Raw genomic sequence first — 27,412 nt, 5'->3', positions numbered from 1 at the left:
GGAGAGCGGAGGCTTGAATAAACTGGGTCCAACGTCTATTCATGTACCCTCATGCCGCTTTGTTATTTTTATTAATTAAAATTTGAGGTTAGCTTTTCTGGCAAATAAACTAAATTTAACTAATGACTTTCAAGTCCGACTGGGCCCCACCGAAACAAGCGGACTGCAAATGTAAACATGTGGTGGCCTTTTTCTTTCTTAATTTTCTGCTTTTTCATTAATATTTTTTAGTTGTGTTCTATGGATACATATATATATATATATATTACAAAATTATAAGAAAAAATAAATGATTTAAAATATTCTAGAATTTTTAATTTGTTGACATTTTCTACTAAAATAAATAAACATTTATTTTTTAAAAAAAAAACAAACAAATTCAAAGCCAACTAAATCTAGTAAAGTGGTTTCCCGTGAGAGGCTGTTCCTGGGTCAAATATTCTAATTTTTTTTTAACTTTTTAAATTTTAATTAATAAATAAATAACATGTTTAATTAATTATTAATTAAATTTTCTTATTGTTGGAAGTTTGGGGGGAGGCGGGGAGTTGGCTGCATACCACGGATTACTCTTTGCCAGTTAGAATCATTTGACCGCGACAAACCCATTTTCTGTTATCGTTAACAATAAGTTTGTCATAAATTATAGTTTAATTACAAACTATAAATTTATATATATCCCAAAATAGTTATTTTTTATTTTTTTATCCATAATTATTAAAATAGAATTTTATCAAATCAAAATTTTAAGTATCTTCATAATATAATCAATCTACTTTCAAATAGGATTAAATGAGAGAGTACGATAATTAAATTTATTTGAATAAATTAAACATAATTAAATAGGTTAATAAATGATTAATCGAGTTAAATAACAGAGTGAAGTTCAATTAAGTGAGGAAAAAAAAAATTTAAAATTTAAATCGGATCAATTGAAATTAACAGCCATTACATTAGCCAAATTAGATAATCTGTGTATTATTGAGTATAAAAAATTTAGTTAAAATAAATTTTCTTTGAATTACACAACTTTAGGATTAGGTAAGTTTTATTCCATTTTTAATTTTATAAATTATAATTGACTTTCAGATACAAACAAACATAAATTTTAAATAAGATTATCATTATAATTCAAAGTAGTTTTAGGGTTAAATTCTAGCTATTTATTAATGTGATTTATCTACATATATATATAATTTTATATTATAAATTTAAAATTTTAAATCAAGTTGATACAATTACGAATATAAATTATTATAAATTTTTATATTTTACGTGATTAAATTTTAAAATATAAATAAATAGTAAATTTTAACCCAAAGAAAGGCAAAATTATTACAAATTCTTTAATAAATGTAAAATCAAATCTTATGCAACATATTTTATCAAACTTATATTATTTTCGTATTAAATGATATTTATTGTAAATTAAATTTATAAATTTATTTAGATTTTATATACCATTTACAAAAGATTAAACAATATAAATGGTTATGCATTTGATAGAAAACATTCAAATATATAGGCATAAATATATATAATATGGAAACACTAAGTTCGTATTCCTTAATTATAGTGGGTTAGACCTGTTAATAGTATTACTGGACATTTATCTAATTATTCAGATAACATTTATTTGACATTAAATAAAAAATATACTATAAAAAGTTAAAAACATAATTATACAAACATGTTACAATTTTATGTTAATTACTACTATTAAACATGATGCGGTTTACGTAACGTTTAATAATAACTAAATATGATGAAAAACACACATGCACGTCATTGTTTTAATAATGTAATATTCAATTAAAAACTGTGTTAGCCGTTTAATTGCGAATAATTAAAATAAATATGAATTTTTACATGTTTAATAATAAATAAACATGATGAAAGTTACACATGTACTTGCATTAATCATATTGATACTTAATGAAATATAATATAAATAATAAAAATAAAAATGTATGTTACAATTATAATATAAAATTAAAAATTATAGTAAAATTAAAGTATTTAATTAAAGATTATGTTAATTATATAATTAAACTCATATCATAATTATAATTATAATTATATATTATCTATTATCAATTGTTTTAATGTATTTTAATTATTTATTCTTCATAACTTAAAATTTTTAGGTTATATTTATTCCTTCATTTTTCTGTGTATTATATTTTATTTAAGTTAATAATTAGACACTACTTTTTTCCGACTATGTGTAGGTTGTTAAAGCAAGACCACTCAATTTATTAAATGGAGATACTTTGAAATTAACGTACAAATTTTGTATTTAATTTACCCATTTGCATCGCATTTTTTATAACGAATAATAATAATTAATTATTTAAAATTTTAAATATAAAAATATAATTTAATTTTTAATTAAACGTGATCTATATATTATATAATTAATTTTTAAAATTGTTAGAAATAAGAAACTCCAAATTCATGAAAAAAAAAAAGTTTTTATAATTAATTTTAAACAATAAGATATTTCTCAATATTTTAATTCAAAAGTTAAATAATTGGAGGCATTCCCAACTACAACTACAACTACAAACATGGTTTTCTATTTCGTATTATAGGATTACGTGTCACCTTGTCCCTTCTCCAAATGGGTCCCACTAAGATTTTCTATTGCCGGGCTCACTGATTACGTCATTACTACACATTATTCTACTCCATTGATCCAGAAATGCCTCAAAAACTTTCTTTTAAAATGCCTCAACAATTTCCTACCACTCTTTTTTTAATAAATAAATAAATAACAAAAACACGCAGTTTACACGTAAGACTATCCAATCCTATCTTGTCAGCGGGACCCACAAAGCATCCCAAACCACGTGTTCAACAGACCTAAACCCCATCTTTTTTAAAAGAACAATTATTTTCCGAGCCGAATCTCAAAAGCCGAGCCACAAGCGGCGCCGATCAAAAACGTCGGCTGTGGGAGTTTCGAGAAGCCGAAAGTCATCTTTACTACTAGTCAGTCTCTGCGGCTCCAACTACATGCACGGTGCCACGTCATCTCCGTATCTTCCACTTGGCTTTGCCGCCAGCGTCACAATAAATATATTTAAATAATAAATAACAGCCGACGGAAACCGGTAACATGACCGACTGTCTTTCGCATGAGGCAACACCGCCTTTTGTCACCGATGAATGACACGTGGATTACCAATGAGAGATCGACACGCGGACGGCGACGCAGGTGCGGTGGTCACATGCGGGTGTTAATTGAGGTCGCTTTTGTGACAGTCGCTCGCTTTGTGTCGTGGGTTTCACGATGGGGCAGGTGAGGTTATCAATAACGCAGGAGGAGATATTTTATTTTTTTGGGGTTGTGTGAAGGTGACGTATGCGGTCTTCTTTGCTTTGATATTACGTAAATGTCCCTGGGATTTACCAGAATGGCACGTAGCTTTTTTTTTCAAGGTTGTTCGGTTTACTCACCGCAACACGGCATCCCGGTCTTGGATTTTAAGTTGCCTTTCGGTTAATTTGGCTTTTTATAATTTTGAAAAACATAATTAAAAATGATTTTTAAAAATTATTTATTTTTTAATGAGAAAATCAAGAAAATATTGTTCAAATTTCCAATTAGTGTAATTAAAAAAATTATTAACAATTAGAAAGTGGACCAATTAAGGTGGTGGTTAAAAAGTTTGAGATGACGCGATTCATTTGATTGATTGATTGATTAATTGTATAAAAATTTAAAATGTATTTTTTCTCACGTACAATTCTACGAAACGACAATAATTATTTCAGTCGCTCTTTTGATTTAATAAATTAATTATATTTTACTCTTTTGATTTGATTTTATTTAAAGATTAAATAAAATCAAATTCAACCTAATTGTTTAAAATGATGTGTGTGAGAGAGAATAAATTATTTTTAAGTAAATATAAATTGTCCGCCAATATTACCATGTATATTATTATTTTTCTTTACGGTTGTGGTTGCTCCAATATTTGAAGTGACGTTCCAACGTCTAAATTCTGAAGCAGATTTAAATCAAATTATGCAAAATCCAATTTTTTTTGAAGAAAAAATATTAAAATTTAAATGCAAAATTAGTTTGAGTAGATTCGATTCGAAAGACTAAACTACTACTGCAGCAACGAGCGTGAATAAAAGCATATAGTTGCCAAATATTATAAATATATAATATTGAATTTTTTATTAACTACAATTTAATTAATTTGAATAAATTGAAATAAAATTAAAAATGATTAATTATATACATCATAGCGAGTAGGTGGAGAGGAGTTAAATCATTAAATTTATTTCGTATTTATGATTTTTTTTTTTTATGTACACATTTTTACTCACTCTATTTAAAATGAATTGAAGTAAATTAAGAGTTAATACTTGTTACCCATCATGCGACCATCCTTACGAGTGCACGCAACAAATTTTTAATGCAGAATCTAATATATTAACAGACCATTTGGTTAGACTTATTTCTCTAATTACCTCACTAAGCAGGTGAATAATATATATATATATATATATTAAATTATGTTTGGCTAAATTATTTTGATATCTAATATTTTAGAATTGTAAACGTTGAAAAAAAATGTCCATTTACAAAAGTTCAAAATAACAAAATAAATAATTAAAAAAAAATAAAATCCTATAGGGTTAACCTCCGCTAGGCAACTTTGATGAGGTTCAGGAGTTAAGTTTTATTTGCAACTCTTTTGTTGTTCAGCATCTGAATCTTGGTCTTCCTAATCTGAAATGGTTAAATAAGGGGGAATATGCTACATTACCCCAGTAAAAATATCACACTTAACACCGATATGAAAAATCAAAGGTTGGTAAAAATTCGTTAAACAATCAATGGAGCCCTCGTTTCTTTTTCTATAAATTCATTTAATTTAAAGAGTGCTATTTCATACTTATTTTTATGAGTTTCCAAATTGTATTATGAAGACAATAACCTGAATAGTATTTTGATTACATATTTAAACGAGCAATAACAACAAACTTAACTTTTTATCAGTACCTCTAGGGGTCCATAGGGATATCCTTCTATACATGAACCCAATATCTAATTTTTCGATTAACCAGCCATCCCAATAACCCGTCTGGTAATGGGTATCAAACATACCACCGCCTCAATATCTCGTCCGGTATGAGGGTGAACTATACCTCATAACCATGTCTAGTATTGGATTTCTTAGCCCCGTTAGATTGAGATAATATTCACAGTAGAGTTTTCTCTATGTACTGGGTCTGTACACCCTTCTCCAGGGTACTCGATAAGCCTTTCATACATAGATCCACATCAGCAACCAATCGTAAATCACATACCCACATCTCATTTTTTTAAAACCAATCAACAGTAAGTCATGCAAATAAACAACATGTAAATCAAGAAAACATGATTATGACATTTATTTCAATCAATAGGCAAATAAGAAAAATAGTTAGCAATCAATATCGAGAGGCAATAAATCCAAAAGTAAAAGTGCACGTGGGAAACCAACAAATATATCCTACCAATAGATAAACAATATTGACAAAATAGGTATTTTTGTACTAACTAGTTACCGGCTCCACTGGTGACCTGTAATTAATTTTTAAAATTTTTTAATTTTTATAAAATACAACGTTATTGATTATTAAGCTTTAATTTACTATAATAAGAAAAAAGGTGAGGGATTCTTACCTCATATCGGTGTCCGAAATACCGTATTTTTCACTGCGGCTCCTGCCGGTTCTCGTATTTCTTGAATTTTTCCTGTGAAAATAAAAAATAATTGTCACATATCTAAAAATACCCCCAAAAGGCCAAAATAAGTATTTTTGAACTTTTTCGGCCAATTTAGGGTTCCGGCACGACAGTGGCATTCTCTCTCGACTTGGTCATTTTCTGTCAATTTAGACCAGTTTTGGCGATTTTGTATGGAAACCTGCAAAAATAATGTTATAGGGCCTCTGTCGGCCGAAAAAGGGGAAAACTGAGACCTTACCGGTGGAAGGGTCTCTAGGTGCAGCGGCTCTGCTGTTCCTCTTTTGCAGTCGGGGTGTTTCTTTAACTAAATTGCCCTAGAAAGAAATAAGAATCATAATGGTCAGAGAACCGATGGAAATGAGAAACAGGAAGGGGGTCATCGAAGAGGTTTTTGGATTACGGTCGTGGCGGCTAGGTCGAGCTCTGCTCGCATTTTACAGCTCACTCGCATGCCATTTTTGCTCCGATATAGGTGTCAGGAGGTTCAAAATTCAATTCCGAGGGGAAGGAGAAAATTTTTACCTTTTTCGGCGTCTGTAGTGGCTTTGGTGTGGCAAGGGCGGTGTCTTTCCAACGACTGATCTTCCCTCCGACCGCCTTCCTTCTTCTTCTCCAGTTAGGGTTGTCGGCTAGGGTTTGGGACCAATTGAAGAGAGGTTTAAATACCTCTCTTCTCTTGATCTTGTCCGTTCATTCGAGTCGATGTGGAGTGAGGGATATCATCTGATTTGATGCTTGTTTAGGCCGATGCGTCTGATCGCGTTTGAAAAGGAAATGGATATGGGCTATTCGTGCACGGGGGATGTGATCTGGGCCGTTAGATCGTCAAGACAAGCAAATCGCCCTCGTGGAACCGGTGTCAGCGTGTCTGCGACACAACGCATTCTAATTCGCTGTGCTGCTGACATGGCCGTCCCACATGGTTGTATTTTTTAAAATTATATTTTTACCCCAGTTTTCCAGATTTTTTTAAAATAGCTCCTCCCTTATTTCTATTTTAGCCTTGATTTTTGAAAATATTTTCAAATATATCCAAAATTCAATTTTCAACAAAATTTCATAAAAATTAAAACTAAATTATTTTTAATATATTTTTTCATTAATATTAAATTATCCCGGGCAAAATTTTTGGGCCCGGGTGTTACACAAAGCATTTTGCCTATTGTTTGTTAGCAATGAAGCCAAGGGCCTTGTCATAATTTAATGTTACCAGCTGTTATGGCAATGACTATTTGGTCGCTATAGATTCCTGAGAGGTTAAGGGAGTGATGAACAATCCATAAGCAAGAGCTTTTAACATTGTTATGATAAAATATAATACCTGGGCCAAAAAATTGACCCGGGATCAATTTTGACAATTTAAAAATAAATAAATATTTTGTTTATAAATTAATTTAATTTAATTTTGTTAAATTATAGAAAAAAATAGGTTAGAGATGTAATCGAAAATAATTTTAGGAAAAAGAGGTAAAAATTTGAGTTCGTATGATATTTTTGAAAGAAAAATTTGAAACAGAAGGTCAAAGAGCAAAAAGAAAAAATTCAACCACGTAGGATGGTCCAGTCAGCAGTCCTGACGGATCGGAGCATGCCACGTGGAAAGACACGCTGATGTTGGTGCCACACGGGAGGTCACGCGGGAGATCTATATGCTCAGCGATTAGACAGCCCATGATCGATCCTCCACATGTGGATGGCTCGGATTCGTTCCCTCCTTAGGCACGATTGAATAAACGAGATCAATCACGATGAATGGTCCAGATCAAGACGGGATGAGTATAAATATTTCGTGTCGCATGGAATCTCAAACCCTACCCGTCAACCACCGTCGAAGAAGAAGAACAAGGAGTCGGAGAAGGAGGCTAACTGTCGCCGCACCAGAGCCATCGTCGGCTGCCAAAAAAGGTAAAAATTCTCTCTACCTGCTCGAAATTTGTTTTCGAGTATTCCTGTGACCAAATCGGAGCAAAAGGGATAACGGGTGAGCCGAAAACTGCGGGCAAAGTCCAGCGGAGCCGCCACGGCCAAAACCAAAAATTTTCTCTGATGAGCCCCTTCCCGCTTCCCGTTTCACACAATTTTTTGTTCATTATGTTTACCATCCTTTTATGTGAAGGTTAGCCAAAAAAAGAATCCTAGCCGCAAAGGAGGACCGGCGGAGCTGCCGCACCCGGAGGTCCCCCCGCTTATAGGTTCAATTTTTCTGATTTCGTGGCCAATTGAGGCCCCTAACGTGTTTTCCTTCATGGATACATGCAAAATGGGCCAAAACTGGCCAAGCTGAGACGAACTGATGTCGTGGGCAGCAAAGGGGTGCCGGAGCATAGCGACGCCACTATTATGGAACTGTAAAATTTGCCGAAAGAGTTTTGAACATTGATTTTGGATTTCTGGGGTATTTTTAGGTATGTGACGAGTGTTTTGAATTTTTATAGAAAAAATTCAGGAAACTCGATACCCGTTGGGTGGTGTAAGAGATAGTACGACGTCTCGAAACACCGATCCTAATAAGGATCCCTCACCTTATTCTCTATTACGGTAAATTGAGGCTCAACGATATATAATTTTGTATTTTTATGAAAAATTGGAGAATCCTAAAGATAATTACAAACCACTAGTGAAGCCGAAACTGATTAGTTCACGATTGTCCCGATTTCCTATTTATTTTCCTATACTGCTCTATTTTCTTATTATTATATGGTGCATGTTCTTAAATTATATTTTCTATAGCTTTATCAATTTATCTGGTTTATTCGATTATATACTGTCAGCATGAATATATTTTAATTGATCTGTAAATATAATATGATATGTTAGTGTGCGTGGTTGGTTATTTTGTTGACAGAAATCTTTATGTGAAATACTTACTGAGTGCCAAGGAAAAGGGTGGACGGGCCCAATACATAGCAAACCGTACCGTGAACTTTATCTCTGTCGAACGTAGTTGGGAAGTCCTTTACTTGAAAGGTTTGAGAGATATAATTCACCCTCATACTGGACGGGGCATCGAGGCGATGAAATATTTGGCGTCCATTTCCAGATAGGGTATGAGGACGGTTAGTTAATTGTTTAAATTGGATATTGGGTTTACGAGTAAGAGGACATCACTATGAACCCCCAGGGGTGCCAGTAAATAAGTAAGAAAAAAAAATTGTCGTCTCTTGTTCTCTTATATGTGAAAATAAAAAGTGGTATGAATATAGGTTTTTATAGGTTATTTTTTTATAAAAAAACTCATAACAGTAGGTACAAATTAAACAGTTTTCTTTATATTGAATGAATTTAATCAAATTAAGGGCTTCATTAGTTGTTTTATAATTTTTACCAATATTCAGTTTTTTGCATATGTGATTAATGTGATATTTTATTGGGCTCGTGTAGCTCACCTTTTCATTAACTATTCCAGACCAAGAAAACTAAGATTCAGATCTCGATCAGTAAGAGGGTTATGAGCAGTTCACTATCCGAACTCTCTTCAAGTGCTAGTGAAGGTTGTCTTAGGAAGCTTATTTATTTGCTCTTCTTTTTATTTCCTTAATTACCATTTGTCTTTTAGTAGGGACATTCTCATATCCTTATTATACATTTTAAATTATTGTGTAAAGAATATAAACCCTAACTCTATTAATCGCTTCCGCATTTAAATTATAAATTTATTTTCTTTAAAGTCAGGGGTCTCTACAATTGGTATCAGAGTCGTGTTCTTCGAAATCATTCCTTACAAAAAGTCTTAAAAATACCAATAAAACATTTTATCGTTCAACCATTTGTTGTGAAATACAAGTACAAGAATATGAGGAGAGGAAGACCCTCACTAAATCGACCAGCTCGGGATGGTTCACTTTGAGAGGATCTTGACCGACTCTTTGAGATGCTGGAGAGACTCATCTTTATCCAATAAGCTTGGGGAGAAAAGGAGGGAGAATGTCCCTCCCCCACTGCCACAATTTAAGCCACCCTTGCAGCAGGAAGATTCGGAGTCACCTTGGTACAACCCTTCTCATCCACCGTATCATCCAGCACCACTATATTATAATCTGGTGCTTCCACTGCATCATCCAGTACTGCCATAGTAGAATCCGATGCCTCCACCGTATCATCCTGCACCACCACAGGGCCACCCGATCCCCTCCCCAGTACAATCTAGTCCCTCTTTCACAGGACCTAATTCCAACTACGATGGACCCAAACTACATTAAAAAGTACAAAAGACTAAACTCGTCTGCCTTTACAGGAGCATCCTCTTTTGAAGAAGGCAAGTATTGGTTAGTTGAGACAGAGAATGCTTTCGTGACTCTTAGGGTGGTTTCCGAACAGAAAGTTATACTTGCCACTTACATGCTTGTGGGAGAGTTGTAACGACCCCGAAAATATCCAAAGAAAATAAAAGATAATTGAAGTGCGGAAGCATAATAAATGTTCAGGGTTTACATTCCTTACACAAATAACTTAAAGTACCAAACAACGTTACAGAATTCACTCTTTTTAAAGAAACACAATAATAAGGAAATAAACGGGAAATAAAGAAATCTAGCATCCACTCGCAATCCTCCTACGGATCGGGTTCTAGAACCTGGTCCTCTTGATTTGAAATTGTTAAATAAGGGATGAGCTACACTAACCCAGTAAGGATATCACACTATATCACCGACTCAAAAGTAAAGATTGGTATAAAATCAAAACACTAATGGAGCACTTAATTTAAACCAATATATTTATTAAAATAAAGTCATTTACTGTTCACTTACCGTAGTGGGATTCATAAAAATAACCTATGCAGACAATAATATCATACAAATCATAATTTCATGTAAAATCAGCAACATAGCACATATCCTAAGTCTATATACATCGTCAATAAATCAAACAATAACTATCACATTTTTTACCAGCCTACTAGTATCCATTGGGGTTCATAGGGATGTCCCTGCTACACACGAACCCTTTCTTTTAACAATCTTAATTACAGGCTGTCTCTATACCCCGTTTGGTATGAGCACCAAACTATTAATCCTCAACACCCCGTCTAGTATGAGGGTAAAGCGGGCCATCCCTATACCCGTCTGGTATGAGCGCCAAATTATCATGTCTCCATACCCCGTCCGGTATGAGATAACGTTCACGGTAGGGTTCCCTATGTACCCGGTCCGTCCCAAGATATCCAGTAAGGCTGCCGTCTTCATTTATTCATTTTTCAACACAATTTTTCCGTTTTCCGTTAATCTCCATTTTCTAAATTAACCATAATCACATAAGCAAACAAACATGCATCAGGGAATACAATCATATCTCAAATTTTCAATCAAACGGTGGTCACGTAAGACAGCAATACATGCACTTAAACCATAAAATTGATAAATCAAATATTGTAATGTTTTTAAATTGTAAATAAATCTGTAAAATAAATTAACAGAAATCAACAGAGAACAATTTTTAGTTCTAGCTCCATTAGCAATTCGTAATTAATTATGCACATTTACTAAATTTGCACAAAATATTATATTCTTATTTATTTAAACTTCAATTCTATGGTAGGGAATGGGGTGAGAGATCCTTACTTGATTTAATGTCCGAAAAGCTAAGCTGTTTGACTGCGCCTACGGGCGAGGGGTTCTGGTGGGTAGGGTTCGGGTTTGGTGCGAATGGAAGTTATTTATATCGTTCGCTTTTGATCTCAACCGTCTATCGTGTTTATTCTGGACTATCCGATATCGATTAAATAGGGAGTGTATATGGACCGTTCATCGCTATCCAATCTGGACCGTCCATCGCGATCTAATATGAACCGTCCGATGGTGTTTCAATCTGACCGTTCGATCACGTTTGGGAAGGAGCGCATCTAGGTCGTCCGTGTGGGCAGGAACAGACCTGGACTGTTCGATCATGGATATGCGGATCGCCCCCGTGGCACCGCATCAGCACTCGTTGCCACGTGGTACGTCTTGGTTCGTCAGGGTTGCTGACCTGACATCCTATTTTTTTAAAATTATATTTTGACCCCTAATTTTCAATTTTTATTTCAAAAATACTTCTAGAACCCAAATGTTTACCCATTTTTCCCAAAATTACTTTCAATTTCATCATCCATCAATTTTATTTCATTTTTTACTCTAAATTAAAATAAAAATAAAGAGAAAAATTGAAAAATTATTTTATTACATTTAGAATAAAATCCTAAATTACAAAAAATAAATAAATTTTGGGCGTTACAGGTCACTGGTGACAGCTCAAGCAGGCCACCCTGTCCGTTCCAGTCACTTTGGGAACAGTTTCTGATGGCCTTCTATACAAAGTACCTCCCACAGCACCTCCAGCATTTGAAGAAAATGGAGTTTGTACACCTAGTCTAGGGTGATACTATTGTGTCAGAGTATGTCCAAAGGTTCCTAGAGTTGGGCCAGTATTCCCCTAAGAGCATGATGGATAAAGGCAGAAAGGTAAGGAAGTTCGAATAGGGCCTCCGTCCTGAGATCAAACAACAACTGTATGTATTTGAACTCAGTACCTACTTAGTCGTTTTGGCTAAGCCACAGCTAGTGAAGAGGAACCTTCGCATCTTTTCTCCAACAGTGGGGAATCCCAGACCCCTTATTTGACCCTGCAAACCAACACCCACTGCAATGGTCCAACATAACAAGAGATCTAAACCAGTGACTCAGGCTCCTCCTTAGGCTCCGGTGACAAGATGCAGTAGGACTTGCTAATACTATGATAAGGATCATAGGGACCGATCCTGCTATCGCCTCAACAATATCTGCTGCATATGTGGGAGGACCCAACACTACGCGAGAGAGTGCCCGCGAAATCAAAATCAGGCCAAATCTCCTATCCAGGGTAGAGCTTACAACCTCATTCAGTAGGATGCTGAAGCCAACCTGGACGTGATACAGGGTATGTATACTATCTATAATTATTTTGCACATATTTTGATTGATATTAGTGCTTCACATTAGTTTGTCTCACATACTTTTAGACAAAACTTAAATGTATCGCCAGAAAGACTTGATTCTGTATTGTTTGTGTCTACTCTTAGAAGTAGGACACTAGTAGGGGAGGTTATATATAAAGCTTGTATCATAAACATAGCAGATAAAAAATTGAGTATAAACTTAATAGAGATTAACACGGGAAACTTTGATGTAATATTAGTAATGAACTGGTTAGCAGCGTACCACGCCACTGTAGATTATTTTCACAAGAAACTTGTATTCAACCCTCCTAATTAAGAGCCATTTACAAGTTAATAAAACTTTTAAATGTTATTTCCTCATGATAATTTTCTTGATACATAGTGTTTTAACTCGATTGTCTTCTCTGCATTGGACAAACCTAAGAAAGAAGTTTGCATTCAAGAGATCCCGGTAGTTCGAGACTTCCTGAATGTATTTTTTGATGAACTATTCGGACTGCTAGTTGACATAAAAGTGGAGTTCACCATAGATTTTCAGCCTAAAACCCAACATATCCTTGTTTCTCCTTACTGTATGAGCTGTGTTGAGATGGAAGAACTGAAAAAATATGTCAATAAATTGCAGAAGAGTGGGTTCATCCGATATAGTGTATCTCATTGGGCTGTTGGAGTCACATTTGTAAGGAAATGAGATGGAACGTTAAGATTATATATTGACTACAGGGGATTGAGCAGGGTCATGATCAAGAACAAGTACCTCCTCCTTAGAATTGATGACTTTTTTGACCAGTTGCAAGGTATCCAGATCTTCTCCAAAATCGATTGTGTTCGGGTTACCATCAGATAAAGATAAGGGCAAAGAACATTCTCAAGATAGTTTTCAGAACTAGGTACGAACATTATAATTTTCTGGTCATGTTATTTGTACTAACCAATACACCAGCCATTTTTATGAACTTGATGAGCAAGATTTTTGGACAATTCCTAAATCAGTTTATCATTATATTTATCAATGATATCCTGGTCTATTCAAAGAAAAGAGAGGACCACACTCACCACCTAACTCAGGTTTTACAGGTTCTTAGGGAGAAGAAACTATATGCCAAATTGAGCAATTGTGGGTTCTAACTTGAGTAGACTACCTTCCTAGGGCACATAATATCAAGGGATAGAGTATAAATGAACCCCGATACTTGTCTGATTGTTGTTATTGTAGGCAAATTCTATTAAGGGTAGGTGATATTCTAATGGCCCCCGAAATTTAGAACACAAACTCAGAGCATTTCCTCCATTATACGAATCGTCTTCTCTGATTGTCCATCGATTTGATGGTGGAATGCGGTACTAAGGGACAGTTTCATTTGCATGGCTTACTGAAAGCTAGACCAAAATTGAGAAATGAACCTGGGGTCTTTGTTGGATACCACTGACACTAGAACTCCATGTAACCTAACTATCTCCCGGATATACATTCTTACTATCTTGTCCAAGGGGTCGGTTATCTTGATAGCCAAGAAGTGAGAAGACTTGGTGAGCTGGTCGATAATTATCTAATTGACATTATGTACTGAGCGTGCCTTAGACAACCCTGTCATGAAATTTATTGTGATATATTTCCACTTCCACTTCGGGATTGGTAATGACTGAAATAGCCCGCTTGGACGTTGATACTCTACCTTAACCTGTTGACATACTAGACACTTGGAAATAAAGTCGACTACCTCTTTTTCATCCTGCTCCACCAAAATCGAGGTTGATACTTTGATACATTTTAGTACTTTTAGGATACATGACGAACCTCAAGTTATGAACCTCTGTCATGATGTCCCTTTTTAGTTCACTGTTACCCGGAACACACCCTATCCTGAAATCTGAGTAACCCATCGGCAGAGACTTAGAATTTTGAATTTACTTTATGTTCTACATCTTTCCTAAGAGCTGTTAAGGTGGGATTGATGGATTGAGCTTCTTTTATTCTCTAGATCTATTCAGGTTGGACAGTCAGGTAGGCTAAACATGTAACTCTCTTCAAGTCCTGAAGTCGTATCTGTTGTGCAACTCCTATTATTCTGCATTCAGAAACTATTAAGTGAACTAACATACCTATACTTTTTCTGTTGAGCGTGTCGGCTACTACATTGTCCTTAGTTGGATAATACAAAATATTATAATTGTAGCCCTTGAGGAGCTCTATCCAATGCTTCTGATGCATGTTGAGATCTGTCTGACTGAATATGTGCTTCAAGCTTTTATGGTCAGTATAAATCTCAAAAGTCTCCCCATACAGGTAGTGGCACCAGGTTTTCAAGGCATAGATAATGGTGTCAAGTTTTAAGTCATGGGTGGAGTAATTTTTTCTATGCTTCTTCAATTGTCTATAACCGTAGGCGATGACTTTTCCATGTTGTATCAGAACACAACCCAACCCTAGGTAAGAGGCATCACTATAAATTGTATATCCACATATTTAACTCGGTAAAAACAACACGGGCGTAGTAGTCAACCGCTTCTTGAGTTCTGTAAAGCTCCTTTTGTAGTTCTCGTTCCATTCAAACTTAATGTTCTTCTTTGTAAACCGAGTCAAAGGATTGGTTAGATTAGAAAATCTTTCCATAAACCTGTGATAATAACTTGTCATTCCCAGAAAGTTACGAATCTCTTTGACCGAGGTCAATTTCTCCCAACCAAGCACCGTCTCAACTTTTTTGGGGTTCACTGATACTTCATCTCTTGATATGAGGTGCCCTAGAAAAGTAGTCTGTTCGAGATAAAACCAACACTTACTTTATTTGATATACAATTTTTTTTTTCTGAGAACCTGTAAAACCTAAGTCAGGTGGTGAGTGTGTTCCTCTCTGCTCTTTGAATAGATCAGGACATCATCAATAAACATAATGACAAATCGATCCAGAAATTGTCTTAAAACCCTATTCATTAAGTCCATAAAAATGGCTGGTGCGTTGGTTAGTCCAAATGCCATGACCAGGAACTCATAATGTCCGTACTTGGTTCTGAAAGCTTCCATATGAATGTCCTCTGTCCTAATCTTTACCTGGTGATAATTTGAATGCAAATCTATTTTAAAGAATACTTGAGCACCCTACAACTGGTCAAAAAGATTATCAAGTCTGGGGAGGGGGTACTTGTTCTTAATCGTGACTTTGTTCAATCCCTTTGTAGTTGATACACAATCATAACATCCCATCCATTTTCCTTTCAAATGTGATTCCAGCGTCTCAAGGAGATACATTATGTCAGATGAACTCACTGTCCTGTAATTTATTGATCTATTTCCTCAGTTCTTCCATCTCAATACGACTAATGTAGTAAGAGGTGACTGAGATTTGGCTGGGTATCGAGTTGAAGATTTACGGTAAATTCAATTTCGCTATCCACCGACAATCTTGATATTTCTTCAGGAAACACGTTTGGAGAATCTCAAACCTCAGGAATCTCTCAAATGCAATTTTCTTTATACTTGTTCTATATCACATCCGGGTTGACTTTAATATCCTACTAGGTGAGGGTATATATTATGCCCTAAACTAGAGGTCCAGCCTAATTTTTGATTCTGCAGACCCTCTCTCGCGTAGTGTTGGACACTTTCACAGATGCAGCAAGTGTTGTTGAAGCGATAGCAATGTCGGTTCCCATGATCCTTGCCACGATGGTTGTAAGTCCTGTTGAAGAGGAATTGGATTATGTTGGGGAGGGACCGGGTAACCCTGTGGTGGCACTTGGTTGTATGGTGGGGCATCAAATTATACTGTAGTGGTGCCAGATAATATGGTGGAGGGGCAGGGTAGTATCGAGATAGCATTAAATCCTCTAGTTGTAGGGGTGGCTCATATTATGGCAGCAGTGGAGGGTCAGACAACTCCCTCCTCTCTTCCCCGGCCGGCTGAGTAGAGACAAGTCTCTCTAACATCTCGAAGAGCCATTGACATCCTCTCAAAATGACCTATCTCAGGCTACCCTGTTCTGTAGGGGCCTTCCTCTCCTCATGTCCTTGTACTTACTTTTTACAAGGAAGGGTTAAGAGTGATAGTTTGTATTTTGGTATTTTTAAGTCTTTGTGTAAGGAATGGTTCCGAGGAATGCGACTCTGATACCAGCTATAAAGGCTTGAAACCTTAAAGGGAAATGAATTCATAAAATTAAATGCAAAAGTGATTAATAGAGTTATAGTTTACATTCCTTATACAATAATTTAAAATACCTAATAGAGCTATGGGAATGTTCCTTCTGAAAGACAAATGGTAATTAAAGAATGAAAAGAAGAGCGAATATAGAATTACCCTAAGACAACCTTTACTAACACTTGAAGGGAGTTCGGATGGTGAACTACTCACAACCTTCTTGCTGATCGGGATCTGGATCCTGGTTCTTTTGATCTGAAATAATTAATGAAAGGGTGAGCTACACTAGCCTAATAAGAATATCACACTAATCATATATATGAAAAATTGAAAATTGGTAAAAATAAAAAAAATAACTAATGGAGCCCTTACTTTATTTAAATATCTTTAAACTTGAAGACATTTATTTGATACTTACCGTAATTAGTTTTCCAAAAAATGACATATGAAAACTCATATCAATATCACTTTTCATTTTCACGCATGAGAGAACAAGAGACAACAAATTTCTTTCTTACTGGCTTATTAGTACCTCATGAGGGTCCATAGGGATGTTTCTCTGCTTGTGAACCTAACATCCAATTTTAATGATTAAACTGGTTGTCCCCATACCCCATCCAATAATGAGCGCTAAATATTCCATCTCCTCGATACCACGTCTGGTATGAGAGTAAACCATATCTCCCAAACTTTTTCGGTAAAGGACTTCATAATCCTGTCCGACAGATGTACTGTTCATGGTAGGGTTCCCTATGTATTGGGCCCTTCTGCCCTTTCCATGGGTAACCAACAAGTCTTTCACATACAGATTTTCATCAACAAACAACCAAGAAACACATACTAACAATATCTCATATCACATTCGCATATAAATTAAACTACATTCATGCTGATGGTATATAACTAAAATAACCATATAAGTTGATAAGACTATTGAACTATAAATTAAGAACATGTACTATACAAAAATCAAGCAAGTAGGACAGTACAGGAAAATAAATAGAAAATTAAGATAATTGTGAACTAACTAGTTCCGACTCCACTAATAACCTTTAATTATTTTTAGAATTTTTTCACAAAAACATAAAATTATACATCTTTAAGCCCAAATTTACCATAACAAAGAATATGGTGATGGATTCTTACCCAGATTGGTGTTTCGAAATATCGAGCTATTTACTACACCTTTTAATGGGTACTGAGTTTTCTGAATTTTTTATGTGGAATCCAAAACACGTTACATACCTAAAAATACTTCAAAAATCCAAAATCGGTGTCCAAAACTTATTCCGGCCAATTTTGGAGTTTTGGCATAGCGGCGTTGCCATGTCCGACACTAGTTCCGCGCCCTGGTGACTGTTCATCTCAGCCTGGCCGGTTTTAACCAATTTTGCATGTATCCCTTCAGAAAAATACATTAGGGGGGCTTCGGTTGGCCAAAAAATCACAAAAACCGAACCTATCGACCGGGGGAAGGGGACTCCGGGTGCAACTGCTCTGCCAGTCCTCCTTCACGGTTGAGATTCTTCCTATGATTAACCTGTACAGAAAAGGACTGTGAACACAATGATCGAAAAATTGCGTGAAACGGGAAGTAAAAAGGGACTCATCGTAGGTATTTTGGAGTTTTGGCTGCAACGGCTTCGTCTGGCTTTGCTCGCTATTTTGGGCTCACCCGTCATCCTTCTTATTCTTATTCGGCCACATGGGTGCTCTGAATCGAATTCTGAGCGGGTAAAAACTTTTTTTTACCTTTTTTAGCGGCTGGTGATGGCTCCAGTGCAGCGACGGTCGGTAGTCGGCCTCTCTCTCCAGCGTCTGGTTCTTCTTCTCCGGCCGGGGCTGGTAGCTAGGGTTTGGATTCCCATATGAAGCGAAGTATTTATACCCATCCCGCGTTGATCTGGATTATTTATCGCGATCGATATCATCTGTCAGATCATGTTTAGATCGTTCATGCGTGTGAGATCAATCCTGCATAATCAGATCACGGGGCACTCAGATCGTTTGCGTGGCGCCAACATCAGCATGCCTTGCTACGCGGCGTGCTCCAATTCGTCGAGACTGCTGATTGGGCAGTCTTACGTGGTCGAACTTTCTCTTTTTGCACTTTGACTCCCTGTTTCTAATTTTTCTTTCAAAAATACCCCACGAACTCAATTTCTCACCCATTTTTTTCAAAATTATTTTCAATCTCGTCGCTAATTTATTTTTTCTCAAAATTTTAATTAAATAATTTCTTTTAATAAAATAACTTTAATAATAAAAAATCTCAGAACATTTTTCAGGGCTGGGTATTACAAAAATAGTTCCTCATATTAGCCATGATCATTTGTTGGCTATATGCTTGAACATACATAAAGATTTATTTTTATTTTTTTCATTAACTTAAAAGAGAAACTGCCTGTTGTTATTCTGATAGTACTCAAAATTTGCCGAATGACTTTAAAAAAGATTGATTTTATAATAATAAGCTCACTCATGAGAGACAATTTCTAATATTTAACTTAAAACTATCATTTGTAGTGAGGATTAATTCTCTTATAGTAAAATTGTTTATTTGCTTAGATACGACCTCGAGTGTTGAACATTTTCATCGTTTAAACTAATCTCTTTGTTAATTGGTAGCTTGATATGTTCATTCATGAGTTGATCCGACTTAGATCTATTACGTTATATGAACGAAAGGGGCTTTTAGCTTTGGGGAGGGTCCATGAGTAGTAACAAAGTAATATGAAATGGGAAAGGATGGTTGATGGGAAGAAAGACGTGGTGGAAGACAAACCATAAGAGATTTGTTAGGGATCGAATGCTTATGAGGCAAAGAAAAGTATAAAAGAATAGCTGACTCCATGAAAGAGAGAGAAATCTCACGGAGAGCAGAGTTATTGTTAGACAAATTCAATTTTCAAAATGCAACACCAAACAAAAATCACACTATACATGTAGTTCAAAGAAAAAACTTAACATCACATGATGGTTTTTTGTTTTTTCCTCTCATATAAAACTAAATAATCAATAATGTCTTTCGTAAAATTTAAAATTACCATTTAATTTGAAGAAGACAAGAAGAAGTCATGTGAATATGATGTGTGTATATATATATATATATATATATATATATATATATATATATCATCTTTGATATTTCCCAATATTTGAATTGGTAAGAAAACACAACAATTTAATCTTCCTCCTAAAAATGGAAATCTCAATTTCATGGAGTCACGTTCTCCATAAATTCTTAATAGCTCTCAAATTTATTTAGCTTTCGTTGAGAAACCTTAACCCAATATCATTATAATTAAATTATCAATAATTATTATTCAGATAATTATACGTCAGCATGCTCAATAAATATGTATGTGCATATATTACTTACTATACAAGTAATATATATATATATATATATATATATGTATGTGTGTGTGTGTGTGTGTGCGTGTGTATAGGCTTGAATCACGTACATGGGGAAGAATTTTTTTTTTTCATTAATTTTTGACATAATTAATTTGGTTACTATTTTGGGAGGACAGTAATTTCTTTTGCTTTTCCAGAAAATTAAATAAATGTTATATATTATCCTCCACTGCTCTCTGAAATTATTATTTGTGATCAAGTATGAACTCGTTGATCCTTTTTTTTTTTTTTTTTTGGTAGGATGAATTTATTACTTAAATATATATATATATGTTTTAATATTGTGGTATATAATTTGTTGAATTATAAACATCATAAAAATTCGAATCAAATACACACCCACCTGTATGTATGGTCAGCATCGAAGAAAAGTACTACACCCATCTAATTGAATTTACTCTTTGCAGGGTTGATGGTTTTAAGATTTTCAGGTCATTAATTAAAATAATATCATCTTTGCATATACATACATATATATAAAAACATATATACATACATACACATACGTACATATGTCATATGTATATTACAGGTTAATTTCATTATCATGCTTGATAATATACTTATAATATATACGTCGAATATGTTACATTTTAATAGAATTTATAACATCTCTAAGTTTATCCCATATAAAATAAACCAATATAAAATTAAACTCAAAGTTGTCATGCGAGGTATGTATAATATATATATATATATATACAGCTATATATTTAAATATTTTACTTGCTAATTAAATAATATAATGTTTAAGAAAATGGGAATCGAATTAGTACGTTTGTTTCCACCAAATAGCTATGACTAGCCAGGTGCTTCTTTTAGTTTCGAATTTAAAAAGCAAGTTATTAGTGACTAATTATATATTAATTTATGATGGAATTATTCTAATGTTCTTCATTCTAAGTTTATGCTATATACATATATACATATATATTTATTTATTGATTCTCACTCAATAATATACTTGTAGTCTTTTACTGTGTCAAAAGTTATTAAATGTTGTAAGATAATAAATAAATTAAAATTTTATATTTTTGAACACCTAAAATTACTATTGCTATGTTATATATATATATATATATATGGGTATAAAATAATCACTTTAGACATAAATAAATATCAACTACAGCATGCTTTTGAACTAATGGGTACTTGATTAATTTAAATAAAATAATGTGTCAATTAGTGTAATCACTAAATTAATAAATTAATCATAATTCTAACTATGTTTGATTTGGTCTCCACTAGTACGTGACTGTTAAGAAAATGAATGAGAATCTTCATTGATAAAATGTATTTTAATTTTTCTTAATTAAAATATATATATGTATACATATATGCATATATGTGTGTATATATATATATAATTTTCTTGAATCATCCATCTGATGACTGATGTCCAACAACTACTCAGCTGTTTGATATTTAATACCTACTCTGAACTCTTCTAGAACGGATGACAAGTATTAATTTCTACCATTAAAAAAGAAAAATAAAAAGGAAATTTAATTATCTTCATCTTTCCTTCCCCGCTAATCTAAGCATTAAATTATCAAAATTAATTAACATATTTAATTAAAATAAGATCAAAATTAGATAAATTTTAACGTTCCACAGATCACCTAGCTATGTAATTAGGTTTCATAATTATTGCATAAAAATTTAAATTATTAAAAAAAATATCTCGATATCAAACTTAATTTAAGGGCAAATTATAATTTTGTTTTTGTAGTTTTGTGTAATAATAGTTTAATTTAATCTTTTTTTTTATATTATTATTTATGGAAATTTAATACCTTGTAATTTATTATTTACATAAATTTATTCATCAGGAGATATTTATATTTTACCAAATTCAAATAAAACACTGTTTTCACGATTTAATCATATAATAAATTAAGGGAAAAAGTGACATTTTCTTTTCAATTTGAATTTTGATGCATGTGAATTTGAAAAACTTTTGTAGTAAGATACGAAATTTACCCATATATGTATATATATAAGTTTTCATTAAATAAATTGCACGATCAAATGAAAAGTCATAATTCACTTGATAAAAGTTGGTATCACTTGTTCTTGAAAAACCCACTTTGTAATTACTGAAAATTATCTATAATAACCTAAGCTCGTGTAATATAATATATGTGTGTGTATAATTTGTATTGTAATGGAGGTAGGGCATGAAGGTCGCCACCATTGACGTGTAGGGTCCTAATCTGATAAGCCACCCACTAACTTCCTCTTTGTATATATAATTTTATATAACGTGTAATGTTTGCCTAAAAAACCTACAAGACTTATCACCATCAACCACTAGACGTTAAAAATGGACGCTTCCACCTTGTCTTCTCCCTAAAAATTCAATTTGACTTTAATCCAAGAACACCATATATTTAATAATAATATTCATATGTTATTCATGTATAAAACTTATTCTTTACTAATAATATATTACAAAACAATATTAAATAAAAATATAATAAAATAATGTGTATTATTATTATTAATTAATTTATATCTATAGCATAGGAATGATATTTTTACATTTGATGACTTATTTTGTATCATTATAATTATGTTTCTGGATTTTTACTAATGGTGTTCCTGTGATTATCGTATAAACCTGATTATTTATTTGAAATATTAAATAAATTTTATGGTTAGTTTTTGTGTAAGAAAATATTAATTATAAATTTTTATTAAAATATTATTCAATTTAATGATTGATAAGTTATTTTCTTTGTAAAAGATTGTGAGTTTAGAAATGAATATATTATTATATGTATTTTTATTTAAATGTTATTTTTGTTGTGTTACCATTGTTGTAAATATATCACCACATTTACAAATATATAAATTTAGTTAAAATAATTTTTATTTAATATAATATATTTTTTCTTTATCAAGTAAATGTAACCCTTCCAACTAAGATAATTTAACTATCATATAATGTTTATATCTGTAAATGTAACGGCCCCGAAATTTTAAAATGAAATATGTGTATTTAAAAAGGTCAAATGTGGAAGTGTAATAAAAATTTTGATTAACATCCCTTACACTAAAACCAAAAACGTGCTCAAAATATAAAAGAACAAACTAACCAAAAGAGAAACTCGAAAATAAAAGCTATAAATATAAATACGGAGTCTTCAGGCGTCCCCTTCGCCGTCTTCCTGCGGAACAGGCTCGGGAACAATGTCTTCCTGATCTGAAATGATTAAATAAGGAATGAGCTACACCAGCCCAGTAAAGACATCACACTATCTCACCGTCACGGAGGTAAACGAGGGTAGAAAACACAAAAAGACCAATGGAGCATAATTTACAACAAATTCTTTTATCAATAATAAAATCCTTTACTATCCACTTACCTCGGTGAAATTCATAAAACAATATACGAAAGCAATAACATTATCATCATCATAAAATCATATGAACTGTATAACATAACACTTATCACGCCTTTTGCAATTCAATCATTACACAACATATTTTTTCTCATTTACCAGCCTACTAGTATCCATAGGGATCCATAGGGGTCCTGCTACCCGTGAACCCTTAACACTTGTAATCAGATTCCAGGGCCGTCCCCATACCCCGTCCGGTATGGGCGCCAAAACTATAAACCTCAATACCTCTTCTGGTATGAGGGTGAAACGGGCCGTCCCCATACCCCGTCCGGTATGGGCGCCAAAACACATAAGGTCTCCTTACACCGTCCGGTATGAGAGACTACAATCCCGGTAGGGTTCCCTACGGACCCGGTCCGTCCACCATCTCCCAAGATATCTAGTCAGGCTGACCACATTATACAATTATCAATTTACATAACCTTTCATTCCCCTTTTCCTCAGTCAGCATCATCAATTCACACACAAACAAGCAAACCAGTAATTTATGTCAAATAAGACAACATACAACATCGGGTTCTCAGTCATTCAACCCATAATCAATAAAACAGTAATATATGCACACGAAACTATGAAATGAAAACATCAGACCTCATACTGCATTTAAAACCGTAAAATTTGACAAACAACAGCTAACCGACAAACATACCAGACTCGGGCTCCATTAGCGACCTTAAACAATTTCACACATCTGTTGATTCATGAAATACCGTTTTATCATTTATTGAACTTTAATACCGTGATAGGAAATAGGGTGAGGGGTCCTTACTTGTTTCGGGGTCCGAATACGGCTCTACAGTGCGCCTGCAGGCTGTCCCTAATTTTTTCTGAATTTTTTTCGGGGAACTGAAAGGCACTACTGGTACCTGCACATGTCCCAAAAAATCCCAAATTAGACCCAGGGCCCCTTTCGGCCAATATCGCAATTCCGACACGGCGGCTCCGCCGTGCTCTGGCGATGGCGGCGGTGATTCACCTCGGGTTGGCCGTTTTCGACCGTTTCCGGCCGAATTCGGCCACACTTGCATCGGTCCCTGCGATAAAACAACCATAGGGCCCTCGGGGGGCCAAAAAATTACGAAAAACTGAAGCTTACCGGCGACGGTGCTCTCAGGTGCGGCGGCTCTCCGGCAGGGTTCGTGTTTTGGTGATTTGGCTCCGATCAACCTGTAGAGAAAAAAATGGTGATCACGGTGATATAAAAATTGTATCAAACAGAGGCCGGGAAGGGCCTCATCGGAGGCAAAAACCGAGGAGGGGATGCATTTGGGCCGTCCGATCGCGCGCACGCGGATCGCCCACGTGGCCCGTTCCCGGGTCGACGTGGTCTTGCCACGCAGCAGGTCCTGGTTGGCCAGGGCTGCTGACTGGGCCGTTGACGTGGCTGCTGACGTGGCGCTGACGGGGCACAATTTTTCTAAATTGTGTTTTGACACCCAGTTTCCGATTTTCTTTTCAAAAATACCCCCAGAATCTAAATTTTCACCCATTTTTCCCAAAATCAATTTCAATTAAATCGAAATAATATTTTTTTCCCATTTTATCATTATTATTATTTTTATTTTTATTAAGAAAAATTTAAATTAAATTAAATAAATCAATTAAAATAATAAAATTATAAAATAAACTAAATAAAATTAATAATAATAATAAAATTTAAAATCAAGAAATTATTGGGCGTTACAGTAAAGGCCCGAAACTTTAAAGAAATGAATATATATTAAAATAGCGAAAGTAAATAATAGCTAGAGTTTACATTTCTTACATAGTAAATTGAGATGTCCAATAGAGTTACAGAAATATTTCTAAAAAGAGTTAAAATAACAGAAACAGAAATGAAACTAAAATCCTACGGGGTTAACTTCTATTGACAACTTTGATGGGGTTCTAGAGGTAATTTTTACTCGCAACCCTCATGTTGTTCAAGATCTGAATCTTGATCTTTTTTATGTGAAATTATTAAATAGAGAGACGAGTTACATCAGTCTAGTAAGAATATCATACTAATAACTGATACGAAAAATCGAAGGTTGGTAAACATTATTAAACAATTAGTGGATAAGGAAGTGCTCTTTTATTCGGGATAAAGGAGATAATCAAAAGTAGGTAAGCCCGGAAGGGCGGAAGGCCCCTCAGGGCCAAGGCTTTTCTTTCTTTAGAATATCTTTCCTTCAACTAAGGACAGAAAGATGTGCTCTTCACTTCATAGATAAGCACCTTAATTTCAGTAAATTCATTTAACATAAAACTGTTTATTCCACACTTACTGTTACGAGTTTTCAAAATCAGTCTATAAAGACAATAACTCAAATAACATTATGATTTCATATACAAGTGAGTAAGAACAACAATTTAATTTTTACATGCTTATTGGTATCCCTAGGGGTTCATAGGGATGTTTTCCTACGCTTAAACTCACTATCCAAATTTGTCAATTAACCGGCCATCTCCATACCCCGTTTGGTAATGGGCACCAAACACCATTGCCTCGATAACTTATCCGTTATGAGGGTGAATCATATCTCCCAAACCCGTATGATATATGACTTCTAAGCCCCATCTGACTTAGATAATATCCACAATAGGGTTCTTTATATACCGGATCTGTCCACCCTTTCCTAGGGTATCAAGTAAGCCTTTTGTAATATCGGGGATCGAAATTTGGTTCAGGATTAATGTTAAAAATTAAAATTAAAATATAAAAATATAAATTTTAAATTTATAAATTTTTATTTAATGTAAAATTAGGAAAAAATTAGGTGAATGATGAAATTAAAAATAATTTTAAAAAAAAGAGTGAAAATTTGGGTTCTGGGGTATTTTTTTAAAAAAATAAGAAACTGTGGGTCAAAATATAATTTTAAAAAAATATACCACGTAGGACTGCCCAGTCAGCAGCCCTGACAAACTGGAGCGCGCCGCGTGGCAAGGCACGCTGACTCAGTGTCACGCGGGAGGCCGCGCTGGTAATCCGCGTGGCTGCGAGTAGACAGCTCGGATGCGTTCCTGTGCAGACCCATTCTCTCCTCAGGCGCGATTGGACGGTTGTGATTAAACGCGATGAACGGTCCAGATTCATTTCTTCTTTAAACGTAATCGTACGGTCAAGATCAAATAGTGATTAACGATCCAGATTTATTTTCTCTTTAAACGCGATCTGACAATCGAGATCAAACGCGACAAACGATCCAGATTAAAGGGAGACGAGTATAAATATCTTACTTTACATTGAACCCTAACCCTAGCTGCCAGTCTCGCATTGGAGAAGAAGAACCAGTCGGCAGAGAAAGGAGCCCACCGCTGCCCGCCGCCACGCCGGAGCCACCTTCGACCGCCAAAAAAAGTAAAAAAAATTTTATTCGCTCGAAATTTGATTTTGAACACCCCCATGGCCAAATTGGAGCAAAAAGACCGGTGAATGAGCTGAAAACTGTAGGTAAAACTAGGCGGCACTGCCGTAGAAAAAACTAAACATCACCTCATATGAACCCCTTCCTGATTTCCTTTTCGTGCGATTTTTTCGCAATTGTATTTATCATTCTGTTTTCTATAGGTTGATCATAGAAAAATGCCCAACCACGAAGGTGAGCCGACGAAGCCATCGCACCGAAAAATTTCGCCGCTGGTATGTTTTTTTCGGCTTTTTTCGACTAACCGAGACTCCTTAATGTGTTTTCTCGTAGGGATGAGTATAAAATTAGCCGAAATCGGCAAGTTCGGGGCAAACTACTCCTGCAAGCGGCGATGTTGTCGTCGAAACACAGCGGTGTCGCTGTGC

At 34.5% G+C, this 27,412-nt stretch overlaps 1 long non-coding RNA gene across 2 annotated transcripts; it reads right to left on the bottom strand.

Annotated features, from left to right (window-relative positions):
- Nucleotides 1–4,599: 4,599 nt before the first annotated feature.
- On the bottom strand, nt 4,600–6,658 carry LOC148239744 (uncharacterized). 2 transcript variants are annotated; one of them, XR_015816323.1, is made up of 4 exons: nt 6,278–6,658; nt 5,994–6,069; nt 5,690–5,761; nt 4,600–4,750 (listed from the first exon to the last, which is right to left on the bottom strand). It is a non-coding gene; the product is annotated as an uncharacterized LOC148239744 (long non-coding RNA). The 2 variants fall into 2 exon arrangements; XR_015816322.1 differs by having other exon boundaries at nt 4,600–5,761.
- Nucleotides 6,659–27,412: the final 20,754 nt, after the last annotated feature.

This window comes from Carica papaya, chromosome 9, assembly GCF_054855325.1.
Source record: "Carica papaya isolate Zhongbai chromosome 9, ASM5485532v1, whole genome shotgun sequence".
Lineage (NCBI taxonomy): Eukaryota > Viridiplantae > Streptophyta > Magnoliopsida > Brassicales > Caricaceae > Carica > Carica papaya.
The sequence above is the reverse complement of the archived record's forward strand: the minus strand, read 5'-3'. Positions and strand labels throughout refer to the sequence as shown.